The sequence below is a fragment of the Bubalus kerabau genome, chromosome 2 (assembly GCF_029407905.1).
Source record: "Bubalus kerabau isolate K-KA32 ecotype Philippines breed swamp buffalo chromosome 2, PCC_UOA_SB_1v2, whole genome shotgun sequence".
Lineage (NCBI taxonomy): Eukaryota > Metazoa > Chordata > Mammalia > Artiodactyla > Bovidae > Bubalus > Bubalus kerabau.
This window is the reverse complement of record NC_073625.1, coordinates 38,996,878-39,011,896: the sequence shown is the minus strand read 5'-3', so window position 1 is coordinate 39,011,896 and position 15,019 is coordinate 38,996,878. Positions and strand designations below refer to the sequence as shown.

At 40.7% G+C, this 15,019-nt stretch overlaps 1 pseudogene; it reads left to right on the top strand.

The window, feature by feature from the left end:
- The first annotated feature begins 4,479 nt into the window (after positions 1–4,479).
- On the top strand, positions 4,480–11,432 carry LOC129644397 (beta-defensin 103A-like; annotated as a pseudogene).
- The last annotated feature ends 3,587 nt before the right edge of the window (positions 11,433–15,019 follow it).

Sequence of the window (15,019 nt, the reverse complement as noted above, 5' to 3'; positions counted from 1 at the left end):
TGTCTTGGCCCATGCCGGCCCTGATTGGGACCCTGCTACCTGGGACGGTGATATCTGGGATAATGAGGAAGATGATGAATACATGGATAATGATGATAGTGTAGAAAAGTCAAAGGAAGGAGAACTTTGTCAGGCAGAACTGACTTTACATGGAAAGATGGAGCAAAGAGGGGGCCATGCTCCCACAACTAAAATGATATACAAGGATTATACAGAAGAGATGAATGATATACTGTCCCACAGCATGCAACAGGCTGGAGAGCCGCTTGTAGCCTGGCTGGTCCAACTGTCTGAAACAGGGGGTCATGGAATAGTTCCAGATGACCAAGACTGTATTAAATTTATCCCTATATTCCATGACCCACAAGTTCAACAAGCCTTTGGTGATTGGAATATTAATTATGGGCAGGGACCTGTAGCTTTGCTACAACTATGTGCTGCGGGACATGGAATTAAATGCCCTACTCTTGGCTCTTGGCCAGCTGCACCAAATCTTGGTATATACTGTGGGAGTGTATACAAAGATTGAAGGAAGAGGGTATGAAAATTTCTCTATATAATAGACAGGGACCAGCTACTATACATAATACTGCTTTGGATGCAAGTAGCTGTAACCAAATTATTAAAACTGCTCCAGCTGCATATAAGAACATTATTGTGATTTTATTGTTCTCTGATGGAGAAGGCAATGGCACCCCACTCCAGTACTCTTGCCTGGAAAATCCCATGGATGGAGGAGCCTAGTGGGCTTTAGTCCATGGGGTTGCGAAGAGTTGGACACGACTGAGCAACTTCACTTTCACTTTTCACTTTCATGCATTGGAGTAGGAAATGGCAACCCACTCCAGTGTTCTTGCTTGGAGAATCCCAGGGATGGAGGAGCCTGGTGGGCAGCCATCTATGGGGTCTCACGGAGTCGGACACGACTAAAGCGACTTAGCAGCAGCAGCATTATTCTCTGAAACTGGAAGCCCAATTCAGGAAGTTATTGAGAAAGTGCAGCAATTAGGAGATCTGGGAGAATGGGAAAATCCGAAGGCAAAAGGTAATGGTGGAAATAATGGCAATGGCAAGCACCAAATGTCAGGAAAGATATGTTTGCTGCACTGTTGAAAGCTGGAGTGTCTTTTGCAGAAATTGATGGAAAAACAACTGTGGCATTATGGCAGAAGTATAAAGCTCTGCGCTTAGTTGCTCTGTCGTGTCCAACTCTTTGCAACCCCATGGACTGTAGCTCACCAAGCTCCTCTGTCCATGGAGATTCTCCAGGCAAGAATACTGGAGTGCCATGCCCTCCTCCAGATGATCTTCCTAACCCAGGGATCAAACCCAGGTCTCTTGCATTACAGGTAGATTCTTTACTGTCTGAACTACCAGGAAGCATAAAGAGAAAGGCCTTCATATCCAAAAGGCTGAAGTAGAAACTAAAGATCTTGGAAACAATAATCCATTTTCCCAGGTCATTTCTCCTCCTGCTTCTTCTGTTATATTCAGATTTGTTGCCCAAATGAAGGGAAGGCCAAGCCCTGGAGCTTTCCAAGTCAGATTGGTTACTAAAGACATCTACCTACATGTGCAAATTCAGATGTTTTGGGAAAATGGATCTAAAACAATTATTAAAGTATTAGTTGATACTGGGCTGGAGGCCAATTTAATTTATGGAAATCCAAAGATCTTTAAGGAGCAGTTATTATTTCAGGATTAGGAGGCAAAGAATCTAAAGCTGTACAAACCTCATTACACATGAAAATTAGCTATTTACCTAAAAGAGAATATCAAGTTATGATAGTTCCCATTCCGGAATACATAATTGGAATAGACATTTTAAAGGGGCTCACTTTAAACCTAGATGACGGAAAATACCAATTTGGTGTGCACATGATTAAATTAGTAGCTCCAGTGGTTGTTGGAAAATTGTTGGAGCCTCCAGTGACCCTCCCAGAAACTACTCAGGTGGTCACACAAAAGCAGTACTGTATTCCAGGGAGGGCAAGAAGAAATTACTATTAAAGAACATGTTGATGCAGGAGTCTTAATTCCTGCTCGAATGGAATGAAATAATCCTGTATGGCCTGTAAGGAAATCTGATGGATCTTGGAGGGTGACAGTAGACTATAGAGAACTTAACAAACACACTAGGCTTTTAACTTCAGCCATCCCTGATGTTGTTAACTTTAATTGAATAAGTGCAGAAACATGCTGGTACTTGGTATGCTGTCATAGATTTAGCTAATGCTTTCTTTATTGATCCTTAACAGTGGGATCAGTTTGTCTTCACATGGCAGGGGCAACAGTATACCTTTACTACACTATCCCAAGGATATATTCATAGCCCTACAATTTATCATGGTATTGCTGCTAAGCGTTTGGATGAGGTGGCTCTACCTACAGGAATGCAGATTACTCATTATATTGATGATAATCTCTTTGAAGGATCTGATGAAGAACAAGTGAGGACTCAGCTGGATGTAATTATCCAGCCCATAAAAATGAAAGGATGGGAAATAAATCCTGAAAAAATTCAAGGTCCAAGACAATCAGTAAAAATTTCAGGAATAATTTGGAACAAAGGAAAATAAGAAATACTCCCTAAAGGCAAGCAGAAAATTTTGGAGCTTGTTCCTCCCCAACCTAAGAAACAGTCCCAAAAGTTTATAGGATAATTTGGCTTTTGGAGGCAGCATATTCTTCATCTCAGGCAGATATTACAATCTCTTTATAAAGTAGTCAGGAAGAAATATAATTTCGAATGGGGAGAGGCACAGAAGTTGGCTTTTGAACAAGCTAAAATAGCCATTCAAACTGCTTTGGATTTATGGCCCATTAGAGAAGGCGCTATGAAATTACAGGTGTCTATGGATGAGAATTATGCAAACTGGAGTCTATGGCAAAAACAAGAAGGGGAAAGAATGCTTCTAGGATGTTGGTTACAAAAAATTCCTAAGGCCAGCACTCCCTCTGAAAAACAATTGGTAGCCTGCTATTGGGCATTAATTGACACAGAGGCTATGACTTTATATCATAAAATACAATTAAGGCCAAATATTCCCATTATAACTTGGGTTATGAGTACCCCCAAAACTCACTGAATTGATTATGCTTAAGAGTCTAGTATAATTAAATGAAAATGGTATACTCAAGACCAGGCAAAACCTGGGCCATCTGGCCTTCTGTTATTACATGAATGAATGTTTGACTGTTCTGATGAAGAAGCTTCCCAATTACAATATCAAAAACCAACAGAAGAATCACCCATAAAACAGAAAATAGAATATTAACAGTTAACTAAGGAACAAAAGCATCATGCATGGTTTACACATGGTTCTACTACATATGCGGAGGCAACCTGACATTGGAAAGCTGTGCCTTATAATCCTGCAACTCAAAGAGTAATGACCACTGAAGGGGAAGGGGAAAGTAGTCAATTTGCTGAGTTATTTGCAGTTTTCCAAGTGTTGTGGGCAGAGGATTTTAAAGAATGTCATATCTATGCAGATTCATGGTCAGTAACTAATGGTCTTACTACCTGGATGCCTCAATAGAGAAAACATAACTGGGAACTTGGATCTAAACACATATGGGGAAAGGAATTGTGGCAAGATACTTGGGAAATATATTCACAGACTAATGTTTCAGTTTTTCCTGTAGATGCACATGTACCTGAGATAACAGAAGAAAGAAAAAATAACAGGGAACCTGATCACTTGGCTGAAATCAACAGTGCATCCATTGTCCCTGATTCTGAACTAGAAGGATTAGCATTATGGGCTCATCAGAAAGCCAGACATCTCCATTGTATATTCTTGCCTCCTTTGTCAAAGATAAGGTGTCCCTAGGTGCATGGATTTTTCTCCGGGCTTTCTATTTTGTTCCATTGATCTATATTTCTGTCTTTGTGCCAGTACTATATTGTCTTGATGACTGTAGCTTTGTAGTAGAGACTGAAGTCAGGCAGGTTGACTCCTCCAGTTCCATTCTTCTTTCTCAATATTGCTTTGGCTTTTCAAGGTTTTTTGTATTTCCATACAAATTGTGAAATTATTTGTTCTAGTTCTCTGAAAAATACCATTGATAGCTTGATAGAAATTGCATTGAATCTATAGATTGCTTTGGGTAGTATACTCATTTTCACTATATTGATTCTTACAATCCATGAACACAGTGTATTTCTCCATTTGCTTGTGTCCTCTTTGATTTCTTTCACCAGTGTTTTATAGTTCTCTATATATAGGTCTTTTGTTTCTTTAGGTAGATATATTCCTAAGTATTTTATTCTTTTCGTTGCAATGGTGAATGGAATTGTTACCTTAATTTCTCTTTCTGTTTTCTTATTGTTAGTGTATAGGAATGCAAGGGATTTCTGTGTGTTGATTTTATATCCTGAAACTTTACTATATTCATTGATTAGCTCTAGTAATTTTCGGGTGGAGTCTTTAGGGTTTTCTATGTAGAGGATCATGTCATCTGCAAACACTGAGAGTTTTACTTCTTCTTTTCCAATCTGGATTCCTTTTATTTATTTTTCTGCTCTGATTGCTGTGGCCAAAACTTCCAAAACTATGTTGAATAGTAGTGGTGAGAGTGGGCACCCTTGTCTTGTTTCTGACTTTAGGGAAAATGCTTTCAATTTTTCACCATTGAGGATAATGTTTGCTGTGGGTTTGTCATATATAGCTTTTATTATGTTGAGGTATGTTCCATCTATTCCTGCTTTCTGTAGGGTTTTTATGATAAATGGATGTTGAATTTTGTCAAAGGCTTTCTCTGCATCTATTGAGATAGTCATATGATTTTTATTTTTCAATTTGTTAATGTGGTGTATTACATTGATTGATTTGTGGATATTGAAGAATCCTTGAATCCCTGGGATAAAGCCCACTTGGTCATAATGTATGATATTTTTAATATGTTGTTGGATGCTGTTTGCTAGAATTTTGTTAAGGATTTTTTCATCTATGTTCATCAGTGATATTGGCCTGTTCAGTTCAGTTCAGTTGATCAGTCATGTCCGACTCTTTGCGACCCCATGAATCGCAGCACACCAGGCCTCCCTGTCTATCACCAACTCCCAGAGTTCACCTAAACTCATGTGCATTGAGTCAATGATGCCATCCAGCCATCTTATCCTTTGTCATTCCCTTATCCTCCTGCCCCCAATCCCTCCCAGCATCGGGGTGTTTTCCAATGAGTCAACACTTCACATCAGGTGGCCAAAGTATTGGAGTTTCAGCCTCAGCATCAATCCTTCCAATGAACACTCCAGACTGGTCTCCCTTAGGATGGATTGCCCTGTAGTTTTCTTTTTTTTGTGGCATCTTTGTCAGGTTTTGGTATTAGGGTGATGGTGGTCTCATAGAATGAGTTTACCTTCTGCAATTTTCTGGAAGAGTTTGAGTAGGATAGGTGTTAGCTTTTCTCTAAATTTTTGGTAGAATTCAGCTGTGAAGCCGTCTGGTCCTGGGCTTTTGTTTGTTGGAAGATTTCTGATTACAGTTTCAATTTCCATGCTTGTGATGGGTCTGTTAAGATTTTCTATTTCTTCCTGGTTCAATCTCTTTAGCAAGTGGTGCTGGGACAACTGGTCAACCATTTGTAAAAGAATGAAACTAGAACAACTTTCTAACACTATACACAAAAATAAACTCAAAATGGATTAAAGATCTAAACGTAAGACCAGAAACTATAAAACTCATATAGGAAAACTCTCTGACATAAACCACAGCAGGATCCTCTATGACTCACCTCCCAGAATATTGGAAATAAAAGCAAAAATAAACAAATGGGACCTAATGAAAATTAAAAGCTTCTGCACAACAAAGGAAACTATAAGCAAGGTGAAAAGACAGCCTTCAGAATAGGAGAAAATAATAGCAAACAAAGCAATGGACAAAGCATTAATCTCAAAAATATACAAGCAACTCCTGCAGCTCAATTCCAGAAAAATAAATGACCCAATCAAAAAGTGGGCCAGAGAACTAAACAGACATTTCTCCAAAGAAGACATACAGATGGCTAACAAACACATGAAAAGATGCTCAACATCACTTATTATCAGAGAAGTGCAAATCAAAACCACAATGAGGTACCATTTCACGCCAGTCAGAATGGCTGCTATACAAAAGTCTACAAACAAATGCTGGAGAGGGTGTGGAGAAAAGGGAATCCTTTTACACTGTTGGTGGGAATGCAAACTAGTGCAGCCACTATGGAGAACAGTGTGGAGATTCCTTAAAAAACTGGAAATAGAACTGCCTTGTGACCCAGCAATCCCACTGCTGGGCATACACACCAAGGAAACCAGAGTTGAAAGAGACATGTGTACCCCAATGTTCATCGCAGCACTGTTTATAATAGCCAGGACATGGAAGCAACCTAGATGTCCATTAGCAGATGAATGGATGAGAAAGCTGTGGTACATATACACAATGGAGTATTACTCAGCCATTAAAAAGAACACATATGAATCAGTTTTAATGAGGTGGATGAAACTAGAGCCTATTATACAGAGTGAAATAAGCCAGAAAGCAAAACACCAATACAGTATACTAACACATATATATGGAATTTAGAAAGATGGTAAAAATAACCCTGTATGTGAGACAGCAAAGGAGACACAGATGTATAGAACAGTCTTTTGGGCTCTGTGGGAGAGGGTGAGGGTGGGATGGTTTGGGATAATGGCATTGAAACATGTATATTATCATATATACATGTGAATTATCATGAATTATACATATATACATGTATATTATCATATATACATGTGAAACGAATCGCCAGTCCAGGTTCGATGCATGATATGATACAGGGTGCTCAGGGCTGGTGCACTGAGATGACCCAGAGGGATAGGATGGGGAGGGAGGTGGGAGGGGAGTTCAGGATGGGGAACACGTATATACCCATGGCAGATTCATGTCAATGTATGGCAAAACCAATACAATATTGTAAAGTAATAAATAAATAAATACAACTGAGAAGAAAAAAAAGAAGTTAGACCAAAAAAAAAAAAAAAAAAAAGAAAGCCAGACATCTTGGTGAAAAGGCTACATATAGAGGCGGGGGCAAAATCATGGTATTCCTGCAACACAAGATGTAATAAAAATGGTAATAGCTCACAGTCTAATACATCGGCATCTAACCAAGTGCCCCCTTTCTCAAAGATTAACTGGACAATTACAATGAGGAACATTACTTGGCAAGATATTGCAGACTGACTATATTGGACCTCTACCAGTTAGTCAGGAATGCCAATAGGTATGTACAATAGTAGACACTTATTCTGGATATCTAGTTGGTTGTGCTTACAAACATGCAAATCAGCAAAATACAATTGAAACTCTAGAAATTATTACTCCATACTATGGTACCCCAGTTCAAATTCTAAGTGAAAATGGATCATACTTTAAAGTTAAGTTAATTAAAACCTATGCCCAGACAAGCAATATAGAATGGATTTATCATATCCCTTATTATCCCCAAGCAGCCGGTTTAATTGAATGGATGAATGGACTTTTAAAACAACACTTATTAAAGTTAGGAGTGGGAGAATATAAACAATGGAAAGATAATTTATTTGAAGCCTTGCAACAATTAAATAATAGACCTACTGGACAAAGTGAAACCCCCTTGATGAGAATGGTGAGTCCTAATCTTAGTTTATCTGTGACCCTCATTTCAAGATGGGATGCAACCTTAGAGTATTAGGAAATGCAACCAGGAGCTATGAAATCTTTTAAAGCTACTCCTGAAGCAGCTGGATTGGATCTATATTCTATTGAACAGACTCATTTAAATCCCTCAGATACTAAAGTGCTTCCTACAGGAATTGGAATTAAATTAACTCTGAAACATCTTGGCTTGATTAAAAGCCTTTCTAGCCTGACCATTAAAGGTATACAAGTCTTGGGAGGAGTAATAGACAATGATTATCAAGGGGAAATTAAGGTTCTTTTACAAAATGGTAGGGACCACCTGGTGTTAATTGCTGCTCCAGATCAGATTGCACAATTATTCATTTCTCCCTACTTACATTTAGAGTTATCTATTGGAATGCCTCTTGCCTTGCAAACCCTCCGGGGAGACAAAACGTTTGGATCCTCTAATCTAACGTGTCCTGGGGCTAAAATATGGTTTAAGTTACCCTATATGAATAAACTATAACCAGCTGAAGCTATAGCCCAAGGCCCAAAAATGTAATTGTTGCTAAGACTACGGGAATGGAAACACCTAACCATATCCCTTTACAATATTGCTACGCTCAAGAAACTTAAAATATATATAATGTTTATCACACAAACTGACCTAATAGATCTTTTCCTGAGAACCTTTGTCGCTTGGACACAGGCCGACCCACAGGACAATGTCTTCCTCTCTTGGGCCTGCTTCTATGCAACCTTCCAGAGCCAGTCATACTGTTGGGCCTGTGGAGCTCTATCACTATCTTCCACTCATGGACCTTGGTGGGTGTCACCCTTAAATGGACCTGACTTTTAAGAATATGTCATTTTATTCAAGAAAATCAAAATCAAACCAGAAGTTTAAATGTCCTTAATATGACTTGTTAACTTGGTGTAACAATACTGATGGATTAGGACACAATTTGCATTTTGATTATGATCAAGCAAAAAGAGTTGCCTGTGACTATTATATGAAAGAAAGAACCAATGCTAGCCATGCCCATAGAGGAACCAAAGCTACACGATATGGTACCCTACAAATATGCCAAATTTGGGACCAATATAAATGGGTAACTTCAGAAAAGGGACGATTGATAAAGGCAGCCCCAATTTGCTGGGAATAAAATAATCATACTAAATTGTATCCTAATAGTACTAAATCTCTAGCATTCCTACCAACATCTTGTGTAACATCTTGATTAAATTTGTGTAATCAAACAGAAGCAGTGAATCATATGAATTCACCAGATTCAGTCATATGGCCAGGGACTGATTGGATAAACAACCCAGGCATATGATTTTAGCCCCAAATGGAACTCACTGGATATGTGGGGTTAATCTTTGGTCCTGGTTACCCACAGGATGGACTGGAAGATGTACCCTGGGACTGTCATTTGCACGTGGTCAAATTAAATGAATTACTACACACCCCAGCCAATTTCCCTATAGCACAGGCAAGATAGACACGATCTGTGTTCCAGTGGTATGGCTACTTAGCTGCAATATTTGTGCTATCACTTGGCACCATTGACATAATGCTTATAGTAGAAGCCTTGACTAATTTTACAAAATAAGCTTTAATGTGCAAAGCCATACTTCAGAATAGAATGGCATTAGATATATTAACAGCAGCACAGTAAACTTGTGCCATAATTCACACAGAATGTTGTGTGTTCATCCCTGATCATAGTGCTAATATGTCAAATTATCTTCAACATATGAAGGGAGTGATCAATAAGTTAAACAACCCTAATGTATCTATATGGGACTCTTTGCTGTCTTGGTTTTCCACACCTTCACATTGGATAATGCATGCTTTGGTTTTTCTAATCATACTTCAGTTCAGTTCAGTTCAGTCGCTCAGTCATGTCTGACTCTTTGTGACCCCATGAATCACAGCATGCCAGGCCTCCCTGTCCATCACCAACTCCTGGAGTTCTCTCAGACTCACGTTCATAGAGTCAGTGACGCCATCCAGCCATCTCATCCTCTGTCGTCCCCTTCTCCTCCTGCCCCCAATCCCTCCCAGCATCAGGGTCTTTTCCAATGAGTCAACTCTTTGCATGAGGTGGCCAAAGTACTGGAGTTTCAGCTTCAGCATCATTCCCTCCAAAGAAATCCCAGGGCTGATCTCCTTCAGAATGGACTATTGGATCTCCTTGCAGTCCAAGGGACTCTCAGGAGTCTTCTCCAATACCACAGTTCAAAAGCATCAATTCTTTGGTGCTCAGCTTTCTTCACAGTCCAACTCTCACATCCATACATGACCACTGGAAAAACCATAGCCTTGACTAGACGGACCTTTGTTGACAAAGTAATGTCTCTGCTTTTGAATATGCTATCTAGGTTGGTCATAACTTTTCTTCCAAGGAGTAAGCATCTTTTAATTTCATGGCTGCAATCACCATCTGCAGTGATTTTGGATCCCCAAAAAATAAAGTCTGCCACTGTTTCCACTGTTTCCCCATCTATTTCCCATGAAGTGATGGGACCAAATCATACTTACTGTCTTGTTAATTGTATGTTATTGTGCTATGCAATGTTTATCAAGTCACATGCACAGTTAATGTTAATGGTTATAGTTACTATAATACTTGACTCCCTTGTGACTTGTAACATGAGGGTCAAAATGTAGTGCAATGGCTAATAATTTCATGTTACCGTACCATTCAGTCACTGTTTTGATGAAGCATGTACCAGATGGTGACCTGATGTACTGTGTTCGTTGCTTGTACCCAAAGAACATGTGTACTTAGACATTACTTGTATTTAAACAGCTTATGTACTTAAACATTATGAAGAATGGGAGAATCATGAAAACATCCACCAAGAAAAGGGAAAAGCATCAACAGTAGATAAAGATCAGGAACAGCAGGGTTTGGGGAATACCGTTTTTCTCCTTTGATCTGGCCAATCAAAGGGCCAATCAGGTTTTTTCCCATTTCCCTCATGTGCAAACTCTGAATTCCTTTGAGAACAAAGAACTTTGTAAGTTATAAAATGGCACACACCTAGACTCACGGTGCGGTCCCCTCCACGCATGGACGAATGTAGTGGATGGTGCTCCCCCTGGGACTCTGGTGCGCTGACCACGGTGACTGCCCAGCTGCTGCAAGCCAGAGAAAGGTGATTTCCCCTGGACGGGTGAGATTCATTTACTAAGTGCTATCGTAAATTCACTTCTTTCCTTTTGCTTTGATCCTTGATTTGTAATAGGCTCAATACAGAATACATTGGTTTCTGTTACCAACCTGTGGACTACATCTTGAATTCTTTAAAAGATTCACTGAAGCAAAGCAAAACACAGTTGAAGAAGTGGCTGCCATGGTCACGCCACCTTTGAGGCTGAGCTGAGTTCACAGAAACGTTGTTAGTTGCTAGCCTCACCTTCTCCTTTACTCCTGATGGTATAGAAAAGAAAAAAGAAATCAAAGAAAGGCACCAGATAACTTATTAGAGGGATTCCAAAAGCCTAGGACTTGTACCACGGCCTTCCTAAAACCTTCCCGTGTGCTCCGTTTCTTTCCTGCAGGCAATGGCGGAATCACAATCGGGTTACAAAAGTATTATTGCAAAATAAGAAGAGGCCAGTGTGCTCAAATTGGCTGCCTTCCAAAGGAGGAACAGATAGGCCACTGTTCCCTGAGTGGCCGAAAATGCTGCCGGAAGAAGAAATTAAAAATCCGGAAACACAAGGAGAATGTCGCAAAGCATGAAAATGCCTCCTTGAAGACTCCAGAAGCCAGATCAAATTAAAGACTTTTTACAAAAAATTAGAACCTTGATTATTATTTTCATTATTATTTTTTAGCATTGTTTATTGTGCTAGTTGTTACCAAACAGGCAACTTAGAAAGTATGACAGGCAACTTAGAAAGTGTTAATGACTCACCTTTAATTCAAATAAAGTATAACCCATAGTGAGAGGGTCCAAACTGATGTTCCGAAGATTGTCAGATTTTATTCCTCTTTCACAGCTTTCACCCTCCAATGACACTGGACCGCTTGTTCTTTCTGAAACACTTACTTTGCCTTCTGTCATCCATCTGAGCTTTACAGTCTGTCCATCTGTTATAGCATCTCCCCACCAAATCCATCTCTGAAACTTCAGGGCATTCCTGAGGGTCTTCCCAGGTCCTTCTGAGCACTTTACAGCTCAGAGATATGGGGAATCTGGCTCCTCCTCAACTCTGCCCTTGGCTTTCCTCTCACTCTTGCCTCTGTTCTGACTGACCTCAGGCCTGGATGAAATCTCTCCTCCAGCTATGTGTCCAAACCCATCTCTCAGATCAGTTGCTCAGTCGTGTCCAACTCTTTGCGACCCCATGAATCGCAGCACGCCAGGCCTCTCTGTCCATCACCAACTCCCGGAGTTGACTGAGGCTCACGTCCATTGAGTCAGTGATGCCATCCAGCCATCTCATCCTCTGTCGTCCCCTTCTCCTCCTACCCCCAATCTCTCCCAGGATCAGAGTCTTTTCCAATGAGTCAACTCTTCGCATGAGGTGGCCAAGGTTCTGGAGTTTCAGCCTTAGCATCATTCCTTCCAAAGAAATCCCAGGGCTGATCTCCTTCAGAATGGACTGGTTGGATCTCCTTGCAGTCCAAGGGACTCTCAAGAGTCTTCTCCAAAACCACAGTTCAAAAGCATCAATTCTTCGGCACTCAGCCTTCTTCACAGTCCAACTCTCACATCCATACATGACCACTGGAAAAACCATAGCCTTGACTAGACGAACCTTTGTTGGCAAAGTAATGTCTCTGCTTTTGAATATGCTATCTAGGTTGATCATAACTTTCTTCCAAGGAGTAAGAGTCTTTTAATTTCATGGCTGCAGTCACCATCAGGGGCACCTCAAATTTTACCTCCTTCTTAAAAACACAGTTGGTTTCACCAACAAATATGATCTTTCCTTTTAAAAGGGTTCCGACCTGAGTGCTTCATCTATGAGCCTTACTTGATTTTTGCATTCACTACATTTGCATGTTTCTAATCTCCATATGCAGTTGCAGGATTTTGAAGGGCACTTCATCATTTCATCACTTCTGGCCTAAGCGTCTTGACACAAAAGCTGCTCTGCAAGTATTTAGTGAGTTGAAGAACATTCCAAGGCCTTGGAAATGTTGCACTGTAACTATTTATTGGTCCCTTGAGGTTGACACAGAACGATTTCAGCAAATGGAGTGGCAGGCCCATCACCCCCTACTCATGTCCCTAGTCACTAGCTTCTCAGAAGGTACTAGCTTCTCAGGAAGAAAGGGCACATACTCAAAAACAAGAGCTTGGACCCCACAATTCAGCATTAAAAAAAAAAAAGGACTGTGATGGGACTGTGTACTGCCCTCCTACAGTACACACCTAAGGAACCAGGCAAAACCTGTGAAACTACTGATTCAGACTCTGGCACAAGCAGTCCAGGACCGTAATTGAGGAGAGAAGAAAACAAGTGAGGTAGGGACTTCCCTGGCAGTCTGGTGGCTGGGATTCTGTGCTCCCAACACAGGGGGCCTGGGTCCACCCCTGGTCAGGGAACTAGATCCCACATGCCACAACTAAGATCCTGCCTGCCATGATTAAGGTCCAAGGCAGCCAAATTAATGAATTAGCTAATTAAATTTTTAAGATGTCTGTGCTCAACCATTTATAAGAAAAGAAAACAAGTGAAGTGAGACTTATGCCATCTCCAGGCTCTACAGATTTCCAGGCCTAAAGCATAGGGAACAAGAACCCAAACAGACCAACAATTCTTCTGAGGCAAAGAGAGTGGGGTCAAAGTTCAGACAGTGCAGGCATCTTCACTTCTGGACAGAAAACCAGCAATGGGCGTCGGGATCAGGGGTGTGTGCCTGTGTGTTGAGTTGCTGCAGTTGTGTCCAACTCTGCTACTCTGTGGCTGTGGAGGTGCTGACCCTTTGTGACCCCATGGACTGTAGCCTGCCTGTGTAGCCTGCCTCAAAACTCTGTGCTTTTCATTCAATTCTAAAACTGCTCTGAAAAATGAAGTCTATGATACTAGATGGAATTTTGGTTCAGCTTGATGGGATTAAGTGTGATGCTAAGATTCTAGACCCTATCTTAAGGAGAGAGATGGTCATTTCAGTAAAAAAAAAACAAAACAAAACAAAAAACAAGAATCAGATATAAACTAGCTATAAAAACCCACTTGAGACATCGAATATAAAGGCAAATGGATTTAAAATGAAAGGATGGAAACAGATGTGCTGTGGTCATTGTTTAGACCCTCAGTCGTGTCCAGCACTCTTGAGACCCCCATGGAATCATCCAGTCAAGATTACTGCAGTGTGTTGCCATGCCCTCCTCTGGGGAATCTCCCCGACCCAGGGATCAAAACCATGTCTCTGCATCTCCTGCACCTCAGGCAGATTCTTTACTGTTGAGCTGACAGATATGCTATGGAAACATTAATTTAAAGAAAACATGGTAGGCTGTATTGGTTAATTGACAGGCTTCCTGGTGGCTCAGATGGTAAAAATTCTGCCTGCAATGCAGGAGACCTGGGTTCTATTCCTGGTTTGGGAAGATGCCCTGAAGGAGGGCATGGCAACTCACTCCAGGGTTCTTGCCTGGAGAATCCCCATGGACAGAGGAGCCTGGCAGGCTACAGTCTATAGGGTCACAAAGGGTCAGACACAACTGAGTGACTAAGCACAGCACAATCAAGTAACTTTTAACAACAAGGACCAGATATAGAGAGGGGCATTAATCCTAATGATAAAATGTTTAATTCATCAAGAATACATATGAATACTGAATCAGAATGTACTTAGCAAAGGAATTTTAAAATTCTTAAAGAAAATTTACAGGAAGAAGAGGAGAAACAGACAAATTAACAATTACAATTGGAATTTCCCTGGCAATCCAGTGGTTAAAATTCCAAGCTTTCAATGCAGGGGGCACAGATTCGATTCCTGATTGAGCAACTAAGATCTCTTATACCATATAGAAAACTCACCCCAAGATAGATTAAAGGTTTACACATAAGGCCTGAAACCACAAAACTCCTAAAAGAAAGCATAGGAGAAAAGTTCTTTGGCATGGGTCTCCACAAAGATGGTTTTGAGCTTGACACCAAAAGCACAAGCCACAAAAACAAAGCTAAAGGGTAGGATGCATCAAACTGAAAAGCTTCTGCACAGCAAAGGAAACAATGAACAAACTGAAAAGACGGTGCTCTTTTAACGCTCCAGTGATCTCTGAGGCTGGGGGAGATGGCAGCAGTGTTGCGGGAAAGAGAGTGGGGTGAGAGAGGAGGGTCGCATCCCAGGTCACGCCTGAGTCCCTGGGATGGCCGCCGAATGTGGGGACTTGGCTTCGCACAGGCA